This window comes from Pipistrellus hanaki, assembly GCF_964339955.1.
Source record: "Pipistrellus hanaki genome assembly, chromosome: X".
Classification (NCBI taxonomy): domain Eukaryota; kingdom Metazoa; phylum Chordata; class Mammalia; order Chiroptera; family Vespertilionidae; genus Pipistrellus; species Pipistrellus hanaki.
This window is the reverse complement of record NC_140524.1, coordinates 22,781,869-22,795,820: the sequence shown is the minus strand read 5'-3', so window position 1 is coordinate 22,795,820 and position 13,952 is coordinate 22,781,869.

The window sequence follows — 13,952 nt, the reverse complement described above, 5'->3', positions numbered from 1 at the left end:
GGAGCCAGTACTAGGAACCTGTGTCTCCTGACCCCTAAGTTACTGCTTTGTCCACTACTAATCAACATCTAAGCTGATTAACTCTAAACAAATGCAGCTTTCTGGTCATTTGAGGTAAGGGAGAATATAGTGTTCTAAAATGAAAAGCAAACTAAGACTAAACAGAACAATTCTGCATGTTGTGTTGAGAATTTTACTCTAATCTTGTTGTGTGGATAAATTGTTATGGACCCTCTCTGCTAATAGAAGAAAGCACTTAGGGAGAATGCTGGTTTTCCTGGAAGCCTTATGAAATGAAAAAACAAGTTGCATATTGATGATAGAGGATATATACTTGAAGGAACATGTGGATCCTGTTTAATATATTAAGTGCTGGGGCAGGGCAGAGATGGCAGGACCTTCCCAAACCCTCAAAGTTCTGGAAACAAATAGAGTGATCTTAGTTATCCCTTCATACTTTGCTTTGTTCTGAAAAGGATTTGAATTTTTTATTTTATCATGACAGTATAGTTACAGTGTCAAATTCTATAGCTTAAGATTCTGATGCATGAAGAGAAATTTGTATAGAAAGGTTGTGGTGCAATTGAATCTTTATCGAGAAGGAGTTAAAGATAAAGAAACCTCAAAGTGGACCAAGCCTAAAGCCTCTTGTTTATGAAAAAGAAATAACATGGGAATGGAATATGACATGCCTGAGGCCAGGAAACTTGTCCAAATGATCTATGCGCATGTTTTGTGCTGTTTTGGCAAGTTTAGGGTGTGGTCAGAGAGGTTACACTGAAGGAAGGGAAATTAGAGTAGAATTACTTTAAACCTTAGTTGAATTCATTTTTAGCTCAGTTATTTTCAGTTGCACATGTGCACTGCTCACTTTTCTCACCTTCTCTTAGTTGGGCCTCTAATACTTGTTGCCTTGCTGCTTTCATAGGTTACTAAATATTATTGAACTTCTTTCAAGTAATTTTCCACTTTTGCTTGATACTTCCTGTACATAAAGAATCAGTCTCTCTTGCACCGGCATTTGCAGAATTTGTTCCTTAAAGGTCAGTTCTTTAATACATGTGTTACTGTGTTTAAGAAGTCCCTTTACTATTTTTGAGAACATCTTGTATTAATAGAAATACCAATGTCTACAATTTTGAACCTCTTGGTTCTTTATAATCTTTAGCCCTCTAGTTGGCTTACCCATAGTTCACTACTGGTGTCAATAACTATATTTAAAGGGAGTAGCATTTTTTTCTTTCCTTCTCTAGCTTTTATTGGAATTAGAAATTAAGTTCTTGGATTTCTGCCAGTGCCTTCCCACTTTAAATACCTTTGGCCCAACCCCTGTATTTAAACTCTCACTGCATCAATTCTGTTTGAAAGTCAGACTATTGCCCTTGGGCCAAATCCAGCCTTGGTTTTGTAAATAAAGTTTTATTGAAACATATCCATGTCCATATGTTCACTAGTTCATGGCCAATTTCCCACTGCAATAGCAGAGTTGAGTAGTTGCAACAGAGATTGCATAGTTGACAAAGCCCAAAGTTTTTACTATCTGGCTCTTTGTAGGAAAAGTTTGCCAACCATCTGGTTTAATAAATCTTACAAATCTGGAAGAAGAATAGTGGTCATGAGGAATGATTTGGAACTGTAACTGACATATATTGTAGTTTAGACAGAGCTGCTTACTGATTGTTTGATTTGGAGCATTAAACATCTATCTAATTATATTAACCTTCACTTTTTCCAAATTGTAAGTAATATAGCACTTAACTCAGTTGTAAATATCACTTAGGATTCTACAAATTCATGTTGAGTGACTTGTACCAATTGAGTATATGCTACCTTGATTTATTTCATTTATAGTTTTTATTAAATAAAATTAGCAGTCAGAAATTTAGGGGAGAATATAAGTACCAGCCATAAGAATTACCTCCACACTGACACAAAATATAGTTGAAATATGTAACTCATTAGTGCCATTAGTGACCCCTAGCATCTTCATAAGTGACTGCTGGAATATATTCCTGTTTTTATAGGGAACATAATTGGGAAAAGAAGCAAAAATTAGAAACAGATATATATATATATATATATATATATATATATATATATATATATATATATATATATTCTCTCATAAAATACTAAGTTACTGCCTGGTATATGCAGATTAACATGTTGAAAAACTATATCTCAAGGCTCAATAGGCTTTTAATTTAATAGGAAAAAAAAATACAGCCAAAACCGGTTTTGCTCAGTGGATAGAGCATCAGCCTGCGGACTGAAAGGTCCCGGGTTCGATTCCAGTCAAGGGCATATACCTTGGTTGCGGGCACACCCCAGTAGGGGGTGTGCAAGAGGCAGCTGATCCATGATTCTCTCTCATCAATTTTTCTAACTCTCTATCCCTCTCTCTTCCTCTCTGTAAAAAATCAATAAAATACATTTAAAAAAAAAAGGAAAAAAAATACACAAATGACTATTACAATATATTAGAGTTAGACCTGTGCTTAGGGAGGGAAAGAAAGTGCCAAAGAAATTCAAAGAAAGGAATGAGAAATTGGTGAAACTGGTGAGGGAAAAGAAAAGGATCTTGGAGAAGTAGCATTTTAGATGAATCCTAATGGATTGATAAAGTGCATAATGGAAGAGAGGGGGTTGGACAACTGTGTCAACATTCCTATATGGAACAGGCTTGGAGGCATAAAAGCATAGGTGTATTCCAGATAGCTGGCCAACTCTGCCTGCATCACTGTCTCCCAAATGTTCATCTGTTGATTATTGCTGATCCTAGTGAGTTTTTCACCAATTCATGTGGTGTTCTTTTTTTTTTTTTTTTTTTTTTTTTTTAAATAAGTACAGCATAATTAAATATTTTTATGTAGTTTCCAATTGTCCTTTCCTGGGAAGGATTATATTTTACTCAGAGATTGTTAGTGCTAGCTTTTATTTTAAACTACCAAGATGTCCTTTTTATAAATGAAACAATGGTGTTGGTAGTTGGTGAGGTTGTTTTGTTGTTTTTTTGTTTGTTTTTTAATAATCTTACTTGACAGAAGAAAATGATAGCTACTGTGTGGTTTTGTTATGAAATTTTACTAGTCCATGAAATCCCAAAGTCTCAAGCTAAATTATGGAAGGCTTTGGATGTTATAGTGAAAAGGTAACTGAATTTGGCAGGTGATGCAGAGAATCACTGAAAGTTGTGAGCAGGAGAGCAAGTTGTTCTTTAAGAAGGTAATCTGGTAGTCTGTTACAGATATGACAGTGGGGAAAGAGCAGAGGTGAGGTGACCAATTAGACCATTGCAGAACCTGTAGAAAAGTAAAATGGCTTTGAATTGGGTTGAGGCTGGATACTGAAAAGAGTAAGATGGATATAAGTGAGATCATAGACATGAAACCTAAAGGACCTGGCACATAATTGGCTTTAAAATACCAAAAAGAAAAAGAAAATAAAGGACCAAAAAGAAAATGAAAAAGATGAAAAAGGTGGATGAGAGGTACACACGAACCTTCTGTACTCTTTTTACAACTTTTTTTTTTAGATTTATCTTTATTGTTGAAAGTATTACAGATGTCTCCCTTTTCCCCCTTTAATTCACCCCTCCCCCCCACCACAGGCCTATTGAGATTTGTCAATCTTCTGATTTTGGATCAGTATCTAATTAGCTACACTGATTAGAATTCTTTTTTAAAAAAATAAATCTTTATTGTTAAGATTATTACAGGTGTTCCTCTTTTTATTCCCCCATAGCTTTCCTCCACTGATTCCCCATCCCACCCCATGTCCTTACCCCCTTCCCCACTTCCACTGTCTTCACCCATAGGTGTAAAATTTTTGTCCAATCTCTTCCCGCACCCTCACACCTTTCCACTTCCTTTCTATGTCCCTGATTTTATTATAATCACCAATTTATTCTGTTCATCAGATTTTTTATTCACTTGATTTTTAGATTCACTTGTTGGTAGGTATGTATTTGTTGTCATGTTGTTGTTCATAGTTTTTATCTTTACCATTTTCTTCTTCCTCCCCTTCTTAATGAATACCTTTCGGCATTAAATATAATACTGGTTTGCTGGTGATGAACTCCTTTAGCTAGTCTTCTTTGGCATGCCGGGCATCTGTAGAAGGATAAAAGACTCTGAGCCCAAGAGGGTGAAGATTATGGAAAGCCTTGAATTCCATTCTCAAAAAGTTTAAAATTGTTGTGTGAGGCATCAGTTTAGGTGTTTACCTATGCCATCATCTTGGTTTCCCAGCCTTTGCAACTTCTTGTGAATTTTAAAGTGTTTGAAAATTAAAAGTTATAACAAAAAGAAGACAGACAAGGAAAAAATTACTTTTTCAGTGTCCAAAATAAGGCTGAGGCCAGCAGGGTGGCCCTGTCAAAGCTGAGAACACAAGCAACATCTTCAGTGGGTTTCAGTCCATTGTTCCAATGTGAGAATGTTGCCCACAAGCAATACATTCAAGGGGCAGACTCAGTGAGCACCAAAGCCCCACTGAAGCATTTCCTGCTCTGTAGGATGGACTGCACAGCAGCACCCCTGCTGTGGTCATAGCAGCTGATCAGTCTGGGGGTCAGTCCCTCCCACTGATGCCAACAGCAGTCAAGGCTCAACTATAACAGAAAATGCAGACAGCTCACATAGTGGCACATCTGGTGCACCCAGCTCGGGTAACTGGGGAGGCTGCATCACTGGACTCCACAGAACAACTATTACACAAGGCCACTCTACCAAGTTCAGAAGCTATAGCATATAAACAAATATAGGAAGCAGCCAAAATTAGGAAGTAAAGAAACAGATTCAAAGATACAGAGGACATTTTTACATTTGCCAGATGGGAGGAAGATTGGGGGGGGGGGGTGGTTGCATGAAAAAAGGAAGGGATTTAGACATACAAATTGGTAGTTTCAGAATAGTCGTGGATGGGCATGTAAAGTACAGCATGGGGAAGATAGTCAATAATCTACACTAATAAAAGAGAAAAATGTTCATTGACCGTACCTTCGCTATGCCCTCAGCCAATCAGAGGGAGTATGTAAATTAACCCAACAAAGATGGTGGTTAACTTGCATATGCTGAGGGAGGGAGGAGTGAAGACTGAAGACAGCATAGAAGGAAGAGGGAAGTAAAGTGTAAAGCAAGGCGGTTGCCAGAGGGAAAGTGCGGGCAGAACGGGCAGCAACAGCGGTAGGTGGGATGGGTGACAGCGGCCCATGCAATGGCAGGGGTGGTGGCGGCACACATGCGGCTGCTGCAACCACTTGCAGGAATCTTCCTGCAACGGGCCCCTAGTATTCTAATAACTATGTATAGTGTCAGATGGGTATGAGATTTATTGGGATGATCACTTAGTAAGTTGTATAATGTCTAATCACTGTCTGTACACCTGAAATTAATATAATATCATATGTCAACTATAATTGAAAAATAAAAAAACAATTAAATTTAAAAATTTTAAAGAAAATACCTTGCTTTTTTTCTGTCCTCTGTTTTTCTACCTTCTGCCTTGAACAAAGTTGTGTACATCTTCACTAATGTAGTGGAGCTTATTGACTTGCACATACAAGATAGGTATTGCTTTCAAATCTATAAGGATTATGTTATAAGAAAGAAAAGGAAGGAAGGAAGGAAGGAAGGAAGGAAGGAAGGAAGGAAGGAAGGAAGGAAGGAAGGAAGGAAGGGAGAGAGGGAGGGAGGGAGGGAGGGAGGGAGGGAGGGAGGGAGAGTTCTATGGACCCCTATTGGTTATACCTCCTATTCCTGTGACAGTTTGAGAATTGAGAGGGACTTGAATCTAGCACATTGTAGCTCCAATAATAAATTTAGATCAAATTGAAACAGAAAATGATCTATTTCCAAGGCCACAATAAATTATATTTATTCTTGGTAGCATGACTAGAGGTAAAGTGGTGTGCTTGAGAATTCCTTACCTTACATGGACATTTGTTTAGGCTCAGCCAACTAAGGCTTTGTGTATGTGTGTGTGCATGTTTTAATTTCTACATCTGCACAACATCTCCAAAAAGAAGCCATTTAGATGAATGGCGTTGCTGTTTGAGTATTGAAATCTTATTTCTTTTTTTTTCTTTTGAAATCTTATTTCTTAAAAAAAAATTATAATGGATTTTAAATGACAAATGATCTCTTTTTCTTCTTAGTGATAACTCACTGGTGTTCCAAGCTGACAGATTAAGATATAGAAGAAACAGTACAACATTTATGACAAACACTGTCTCATAAGAAAATGCTTATAACATCCTCACTGGACAAGATTGTGCTCTTGGCCTTAACTAGTGGTTCTCAAACTTGAGTGTGCACCTGGAAAGCTTATTAAAACAGACTACTGAATATAAATTTAACTGGTACTCAGAGTCTATTACTCTAAAAGAATTCCTCAATCCAATAGAAATGTAAAACAAACAAACAAACAAACAAACAAAAATACAGTCTCCTGGCCCTCAAACCCAGAGTTTCTGATTCAGAAAGTCTGGAGTGAGGTCTGAGAATTTGCATTTCTGACAAGTTCCCACAAACCGGAAACATTATAGAAGGCAAATAAATACATGTTGACTACAGTCACAATTGTTTTGCTGAAACTGCAGCAGAATTAAGGGTTGTTTTGTTTTTTTAATAAGTTTTCATTGATTATTTTTTAGAGAGAGAGGAAGGGAGAAATAGAAACATCATTGATGAGAGAGAATCATTGATCAGCTGCTTCCTGCATGCCCCCCACCGGGGATCGAGCCAGAAATCCAAGCATGTGCCCTGGCCTGGATTCAAACCAGTGCCCTCTTGTTTCCTGGGTAAATGCTCAACCACTGAGCCACACTGACTGGGCAAGGTGGTTGTTTATTTTTACATTTAAATGTCATATGGATTTAAAATTGAGATTTGTCTTCATGTATAAAAACATCTGGCTTCCAAATTTTAAAAGAATATTCTAATTTTGAGAAGAAAAATTTGCAGGCTCTCCTAAGAGTAGTTTTCAGGCTTTTGGTTTGACTTTTAAGTTGAATTTATCTTGAATTGAAAATAAAGTTTGTCTTTTCATGATGTTATAATGCAATCTCTAAATTATAACTCTTATCTATTAATTATCCTGTAGACATAGGAAAAATGCTAGTAGATTAGTAAAACAAAGTGAGTAAATGATTCACTATATGAATCTATTTATTGAAGTGAAATTCATATAACATACAGTGGACTATTTTAAAGTATACAACTAAGGGATATTTAGTGCATGCACAATGTTGTTCGACCACTATCTCTCTCTTGTTTCAAAAAGCACACATGTTCCTGACCATGAAAGCTTTCAGTCTTTCATCACAGAGTATGATATTAGATATATGTTTTGGTAAATGTCCTTTATCATGTTGGCGAAGTTTCCTTTCAGCAATAAAAAGAATGAAATCTTGCCATTTGATATTGGTTGTATATTTTTATCAGAAAAGGCTGTCAAATTGTGTCAAATGCCTTTTCTTCATCTATTGAGATTATCATGTGGTCGTCCCCCCCCCCCCCCCCCCCGCTCCATCCTGTTAATATGATGTATTGTATTGATTTTCTTATGTTGATCCACCTTTGCATTCCTGGGATAAATCCCTCTTGGTCCTAGTGTATCATCTTTTAATGTACTATTGGATTCTGTTTTTGAGGATTTTTCCATCTATATTTATAAGGAATATTGGCCTATAGTTTTGTTTTTTTCTTGTGGTATCTTTGCTGGCTTTGGTGTTTGGATAATGCTAATCTCCTAGTATGGATTAGGAAATTTACCTCCTCTTCTTTGTTTGGATGAGTTTGAGGAAGATTAATGTTTATTCTTCTTTAAATGTTTGCTAGAATTCACCAGTGAAGTCATCTGATCCTAGATTTTCCTTTATTGAGAGGTTTTTGAAATAAATTCTAGATTTTTTTATAGTACTTGTTACAGATCTGTTTAAATTTTCTATTTTATCTTGTATTAGTTTGGTAATTTGTGGGTTTTTATGAATTTGTCCCGTTTCATCTAGGTCAGCGATTTTCAACCTTTTTCATCTCATGACACACATAAACTACTGAAATTCCTCACCACACCAAAAAACATAGTTTTTGCCTATTTGAGAAAAAGTTATGTATAATTTTTATTCATTAATTAAGTCACACTGGATGGCTATTGTGTTGGCTGTTGTCTTTTTTAAATCTTTTTAGAAATATATTTCTTTTTTTTTAATAAATTTTTATTGTTCATATTATTACAAGTGTTCCTTTCCCCCCCCTTCCTACCCCACCCTCTGCCCTTTCCCCACCCCCCATTGTCCTCATCCATAGGTGCACAGTTTATGTTCAGTCTCTTCCCACATTCCCCTCTCCCCTTTTCCCCAAGAATCATTAGTTCACTCCCCTTCCATACCTCTGATTCTATTATATTCAACAGTTAATATTGTTCATCAGATTTTTTTTTTAATTTCCTTGGTTTTTAGATTCACTTGTTGATAGTTACGTATTTGTTGTTCATAATTTTTATCTTTATTTACTTTCTCTTCTGAAAGAACCCCCTTCAGCAATTCATATAATTCTGGTTTGGTGGTGATGAACTCCTTTAGCTTTTTTTTATTAGTGAAGCTCTTTATCTGACCTTCTATTCTGAGTGATAGCTTTGCTAGGTAGAGTATTTTTGGCTGTAGGTTCTTGCTATTCATCACCTTGAATATTTCTTGCCATTCCCGTCTGGCATGCATGGTTTCTGTTGAGAAATCAGCTGACAATCGTATAGGTGCTCCTTTATAGGTAACCACCTGCATAGCTCTTGCTGCTTTTAATATTCTCTCTTTGTCCTTTGCTCTTGGAATCTTAATTATGATTTGTCTTGGTGTGGTCCTCTTTGGATTCCTCTTATTTGGAGTTCTGTGCGCTTCCTGGACTTGTAAGTCCAATTCTTTCCCCAGGTGGGGGAAGTTTTCTGTCACTATTTCTTTCAGTATGTTTTCGATATCTTGCTCTCTCTCATCTTCTGGGACCCCCATGATTCTGATGTTGGATCGTTTGAAGTTGTCCCAGAGATTTCTTACATTATCTTCAATTTTCTGGATTCTCTTGCCTTCTAGCTTCTGCAGAGGAATGTCTTCTGGCTCTTTATGTTCCAAATCTTTGACTTGATTCTTGCGATCTTCTATTCTGTTTTTAGGACTCTTGGGCTTTTACAGCTCCTCTGCGCTTCCTTCTGGTTTTCTCCTTGCTTCTCGTTGTAGAATTTCCAGTCAGAAGACTTTCCTGTAGTTCTGGGTAATGTCCATTTTATATTTTAGTTGTATTTTATTGAAATTGTTGCGTGCGGCTGCGGCTAGGTGCCTACCCGAGCAGCCCATCTTGGATTCTCCCCTAGAAATATATTTCTATTGACTTCAAAGAAGAAAGGAGATGGAGAGAAATAGAAAGATCAATGATAAGAGAGAATCATTAATAGGCTGCCTCCTGCATGCGCCACAAGGAGATTGACCCCACAACATAGGCATGGGCCCTCACCAGGAATCACGACCTCCTGGTTCACAGGTCAACCATTGAGCCACACTGGCCGGGCTTGTCTCTTTTTTAAAAATAGTTTATGATTTTCTTTTTCTTTTCTTTTCTTTTTTTTTTTAACAGAGAGAAAAAGGGAGAGAGAGAGAGACAGACAGACAGACAGACAGACATCCATGTGAGAGTGAAACATTGATTGGTTGCCTCCTGCACACTCCCTATGGGAGATCAAGCCCACAACCCTAGGCATGTGCCTTGACAGATTTGAACCTACAACCTTATGATGAATGGGATGACACCCAACCAACTGAGCTCTACTGGCCAGGGTGGCTGTTGTCATTTATTTATTTGACAACCTAAGGTAAAAAAAAAATACACAAAACAGTCAACAGTGAAAATTGCTGCTCTACGTAGGTCTGTGGACTGAAAGGTCCCAGGTTTGATTCCAGTCATGGGCATGTACATTGGTTGAAGGCACATCCCCGGTAGGGGATGTGCAGGAGGCAGCTGGTCGATGTTCCTCTCTCATCGGCATTTCTAGCTCTCTATCCCTCTCCCTTCCTCTCTGTGGAAAATCAATAAAATATATATTTTTAAAAATTGCTGCTCTAGATTATCTAATTTGTTGACAATTAATTGTAAAGGAGGGGTTGTTGTTGTTCTTTTAATATGTTTTTATTGATTTCAGAGAGGAAGGGAGAGTGAGAGAAACATCAATGATGAGAATCATTGATTGGCTGTGTCCTGCATGCCCCCTACTGGGGATTGATCCCACAACCCTGGCTTGTGTCCTTGACCAGAATCAAACCTTGGATCCTCTGAACCGCAGGCCAACGCCCTATCCACTGAACCAAACTGTCTAAGGCAAAAATTAATTGTTCATAGACTTCTCATATGATTTTTAACATGATGGAATCTATAGAGCATATTTCAGTGAAATGTTGTAGCTTGGAACTCATTTTTAAATATTGCTTCCTAATCTTAGAACTGGACATTTTCCTCTTTCTAGAATGATATCCAATATTACTTCACTGTCAACATCAGAAACAGGCAAATCTGTAGAGAATTTTATGAGTTGATTTGAGCCAAACTGATGACATCCTGGGAAGCAAGATCTTAGAGCTCTGACAAATGACAGTTTTCTGGTTCTTTTTATACATTTAGAATAAGGAGGGAAAGAAGGAAGATTAAACAAGATTATGTGCTCTTTCGAGAATGGTTATACCCCTGAGGGGTCTGGAAAAGAGGATTATGTGTACTTCTGGCACTTCATAGTAATTTTAACCTAGATGCACAAGAACAATGGAGAGGGCTTGCTTAAGGCAAAGATAAACCTTTTATAAGCCTGCAGTATGATTATCCCCCCTGTCCTTCCCAGCTAGGAATTTATGATTACATACATTAAGTTATGATATTACCTTCAATTACTGAATTTGTCAGATTTATTAGAGTCCCTTTTTTTTGTTCGAACTGCAAATGTACTAATGTTATATTGGGTGGTGGTGGTAGGGGGAATAGAGTTGTTCATTAAGCAACTCTCCTTCTATTCACTCATGTTACTATAATATAGCTAAAGGACCATAATGTCTGTATATAGAGTATATGTATATATTTAAGATCAGGTTAGTATGGCTTTTCAATTAAATTATAAACCTTATTGTTTCACATTCTATATTGTGAATTTTCTGGGCATTTGAATGATGATATGAACATTTAAGTAGCATGAGTTAAATGTATTAAAATTCAAAGGTATGTGTGCATTCAAGGTTTTTATTTTTATTTTATTTATTTGTTGTTGTTAACCCTCACCCAAGGATATTTCCCACTGGTTTTTAGGGAGAGTGGAAGAGAGAGGGAAAGGCAGAAACATCAATGTGAGAGAAACACATTGATTGGTTGCCTCCTTCAGGAGCTCTGATGAGTGCCCCGGCCAGGGAAAAGCATGCAACCAAGATATGTGCCTTTGACTGGAATCTAATCCGGGACCCTTTGGTTCGTAGGCCAATGCTCTATCCACTGAGCCAAACCAGATAGGGCGCATTTGAAGGGTTATTTTTTTTTTTTTAAGTAAAACTGTTGTTTTTAGATTTGGTGCATGTACAACTTTTCAGTGATCCATGCTAATAAAAGAGAGCATTGGGGGAGAATATACCAAACTGGATAAATCAAAATAGTTTCTACTTGCTTTGGAAAGTAGATTATCTTTACAGTATGCCTTAAGAATGGGAATACAAATATTTTTAAACTAGCAATAATATCTAATATTGGAGAGGTACAAGGAAATCCATATTCTCACACACTGCTGGAAAGTAAATTTGAATAAGCTTTCTGGAGGATAGTTTGGCAATGTATATCAACAGCCTTGTGAGCCAGAAACTTCAGCTCTATAAATTGAACCTGAAGAACTCATTAAGGGTTCATGCAAAGATTCAGCTTTAAGGTTATTATAGCATCCTATCTAATAAAGATGGAATATGCTAATTGACCCTCACACCATTGCAAAGGTGGCAGAATCCACAGCCAATAAGGAGGGGATATGCTAATTGACTGCTATACCCTCAAAGATGGCAGCACCCACAGCCACAAGATGGCAACACTCAGTCCCCTTAGACCAGCCAGGGCGGCAAGCACACTGCAAGGCCAGCCACTCCATGCACCTGCTGCCGGAGTCCCCCAGTCCCTTTAGCCCCCCAGCCACCCAGGGTCAACCCAAGGCATAGGCAAGCCTCAGATGGCAGCTGCCCAGCCACCCTGGGCCACCCAAGGCTCAGGTAACAAAGGCCAGTTGAGGCTTGTGCTGCTGGCAGTGGCAGCAGAAGAGGGGTGATGAAGGTGTCACCTTCCCCTGATCAATGGGTTGCCTCCTGCCCCCTGAGGGCTCCCAGACTGATAGAGGGAAGGCCAGGCTGAGGGAACCCCCCTCTAGTTATAAGAGCAAGCAAAAATGTAGCAACAGTATTAATGTCCAACAGCAGGGAATATGTTAAATGACTACCCTTCATTATCTGTATGTGAATCCCAGTTCTAGCAGTTACTAGCTATACAACCTTGGACAAGTTGCTTATTTTCTTTGGCCCTCAATTTTCTAATCTTTAAAATAGAAACAATGCCTATGTTGTAAGGTTGTTCTGAGAACTGAATGAGATAAGATATGGCTGGTACATAATGAGTGCTTTTTATTATTACAGGACATCCATAAAGTATAACATTTAGCCTTTAAAAACGCTGGTGTGGTTGAATTTAATCTGGAAAGATATTTGTAATGTATTAAGTTATTTCTGTTTTGTTTCTAAAAAACACAATAGACAATGTGTTTCACATAATAGATTTCACTTCCAGCTCCTTTGTGCTTTTTTTTTTTTTTTCTAAAAAGAGAGAGTAGCTGAGAAGGCCAGGCAATGCCTACTTAACTAAAATAAGTTTGGGGGAGTGATTCTAATGTCATCCTCACAGGAATGGGCACATGGGGGCCATTAATTGCAAGCTGATTTTTTATAACTTTTAGCTGAGAGCATAGGAACACTACTTTTGGATGCCCATGCTCTCAGGGTTCAGTCAGCCCCACCACACAGGTACAGCAGAGCTCTCTGATAATTGCCTTTACTGTCTTCCTGGATGGAGTCAGAAAAACACAGCCACTTGTTCTGAATACACTGGGCCAGATCTCTCTTGACCTAATGGCTGTAGCTCTTGCACTTTTCAAATAATATTTGGAGGCAACATGCCCTCTGTTCGGTCATGATGCTGATCCACTTGGCGCATCAGCTCCTTTCCTCTACTTCAGCATCATAGAGATCTCAGGCATCTTGGGTCAATCAGTTCATAATCAATGACAGAGCCACCCTCTCTGCTCTTTACCATTTGCAAGGACAACCATCAGCTTGCAGAAGTCAAAAACAATATCCTTCTTCAGATAATTCTTCAGATCTATTCCTTGTAAACTTAATTTCCCACAGCTCCTGGTTGGTCCTTGAGCAGATTATCTCAATGGAGAGTCCTCATCAGTCCCCAGACCCTTCATGGAGGAAGACAGCTTTCAGCTCGGAAGCTTCATACTGAGCAGATATTTTCAGTAGACCCCAAATCATCATCTGTTTCTGAATCCCAGTTGGCCAGACAAGGCTGACTACTGATGCAAGTTACATTTTGGTCCTGTGGCAGACAAAAGCAATATGCTGTTTCCTTTCATTGCTACAGCTGGAAATATGTTGACAATGGTGACCTCGTTCACCTTTAGTCTTGATGGCTGCTTCATTGTTCAAAGTATCCTGCTCAGTATAAATGTTGACGTAGGCTTTGACTGACTTGTATGCACTTAGGGATGTAGAGTTGTCATTCTCCAAGCTGAACTTGCTCAGAATTTCATGAACAGTGGACATTTTTATAGAAGCTGGCCCAGGAGCTGAGAACTGCAAACATCCCCAGATGCAGAGCCAGAATGTATTATTATTATTT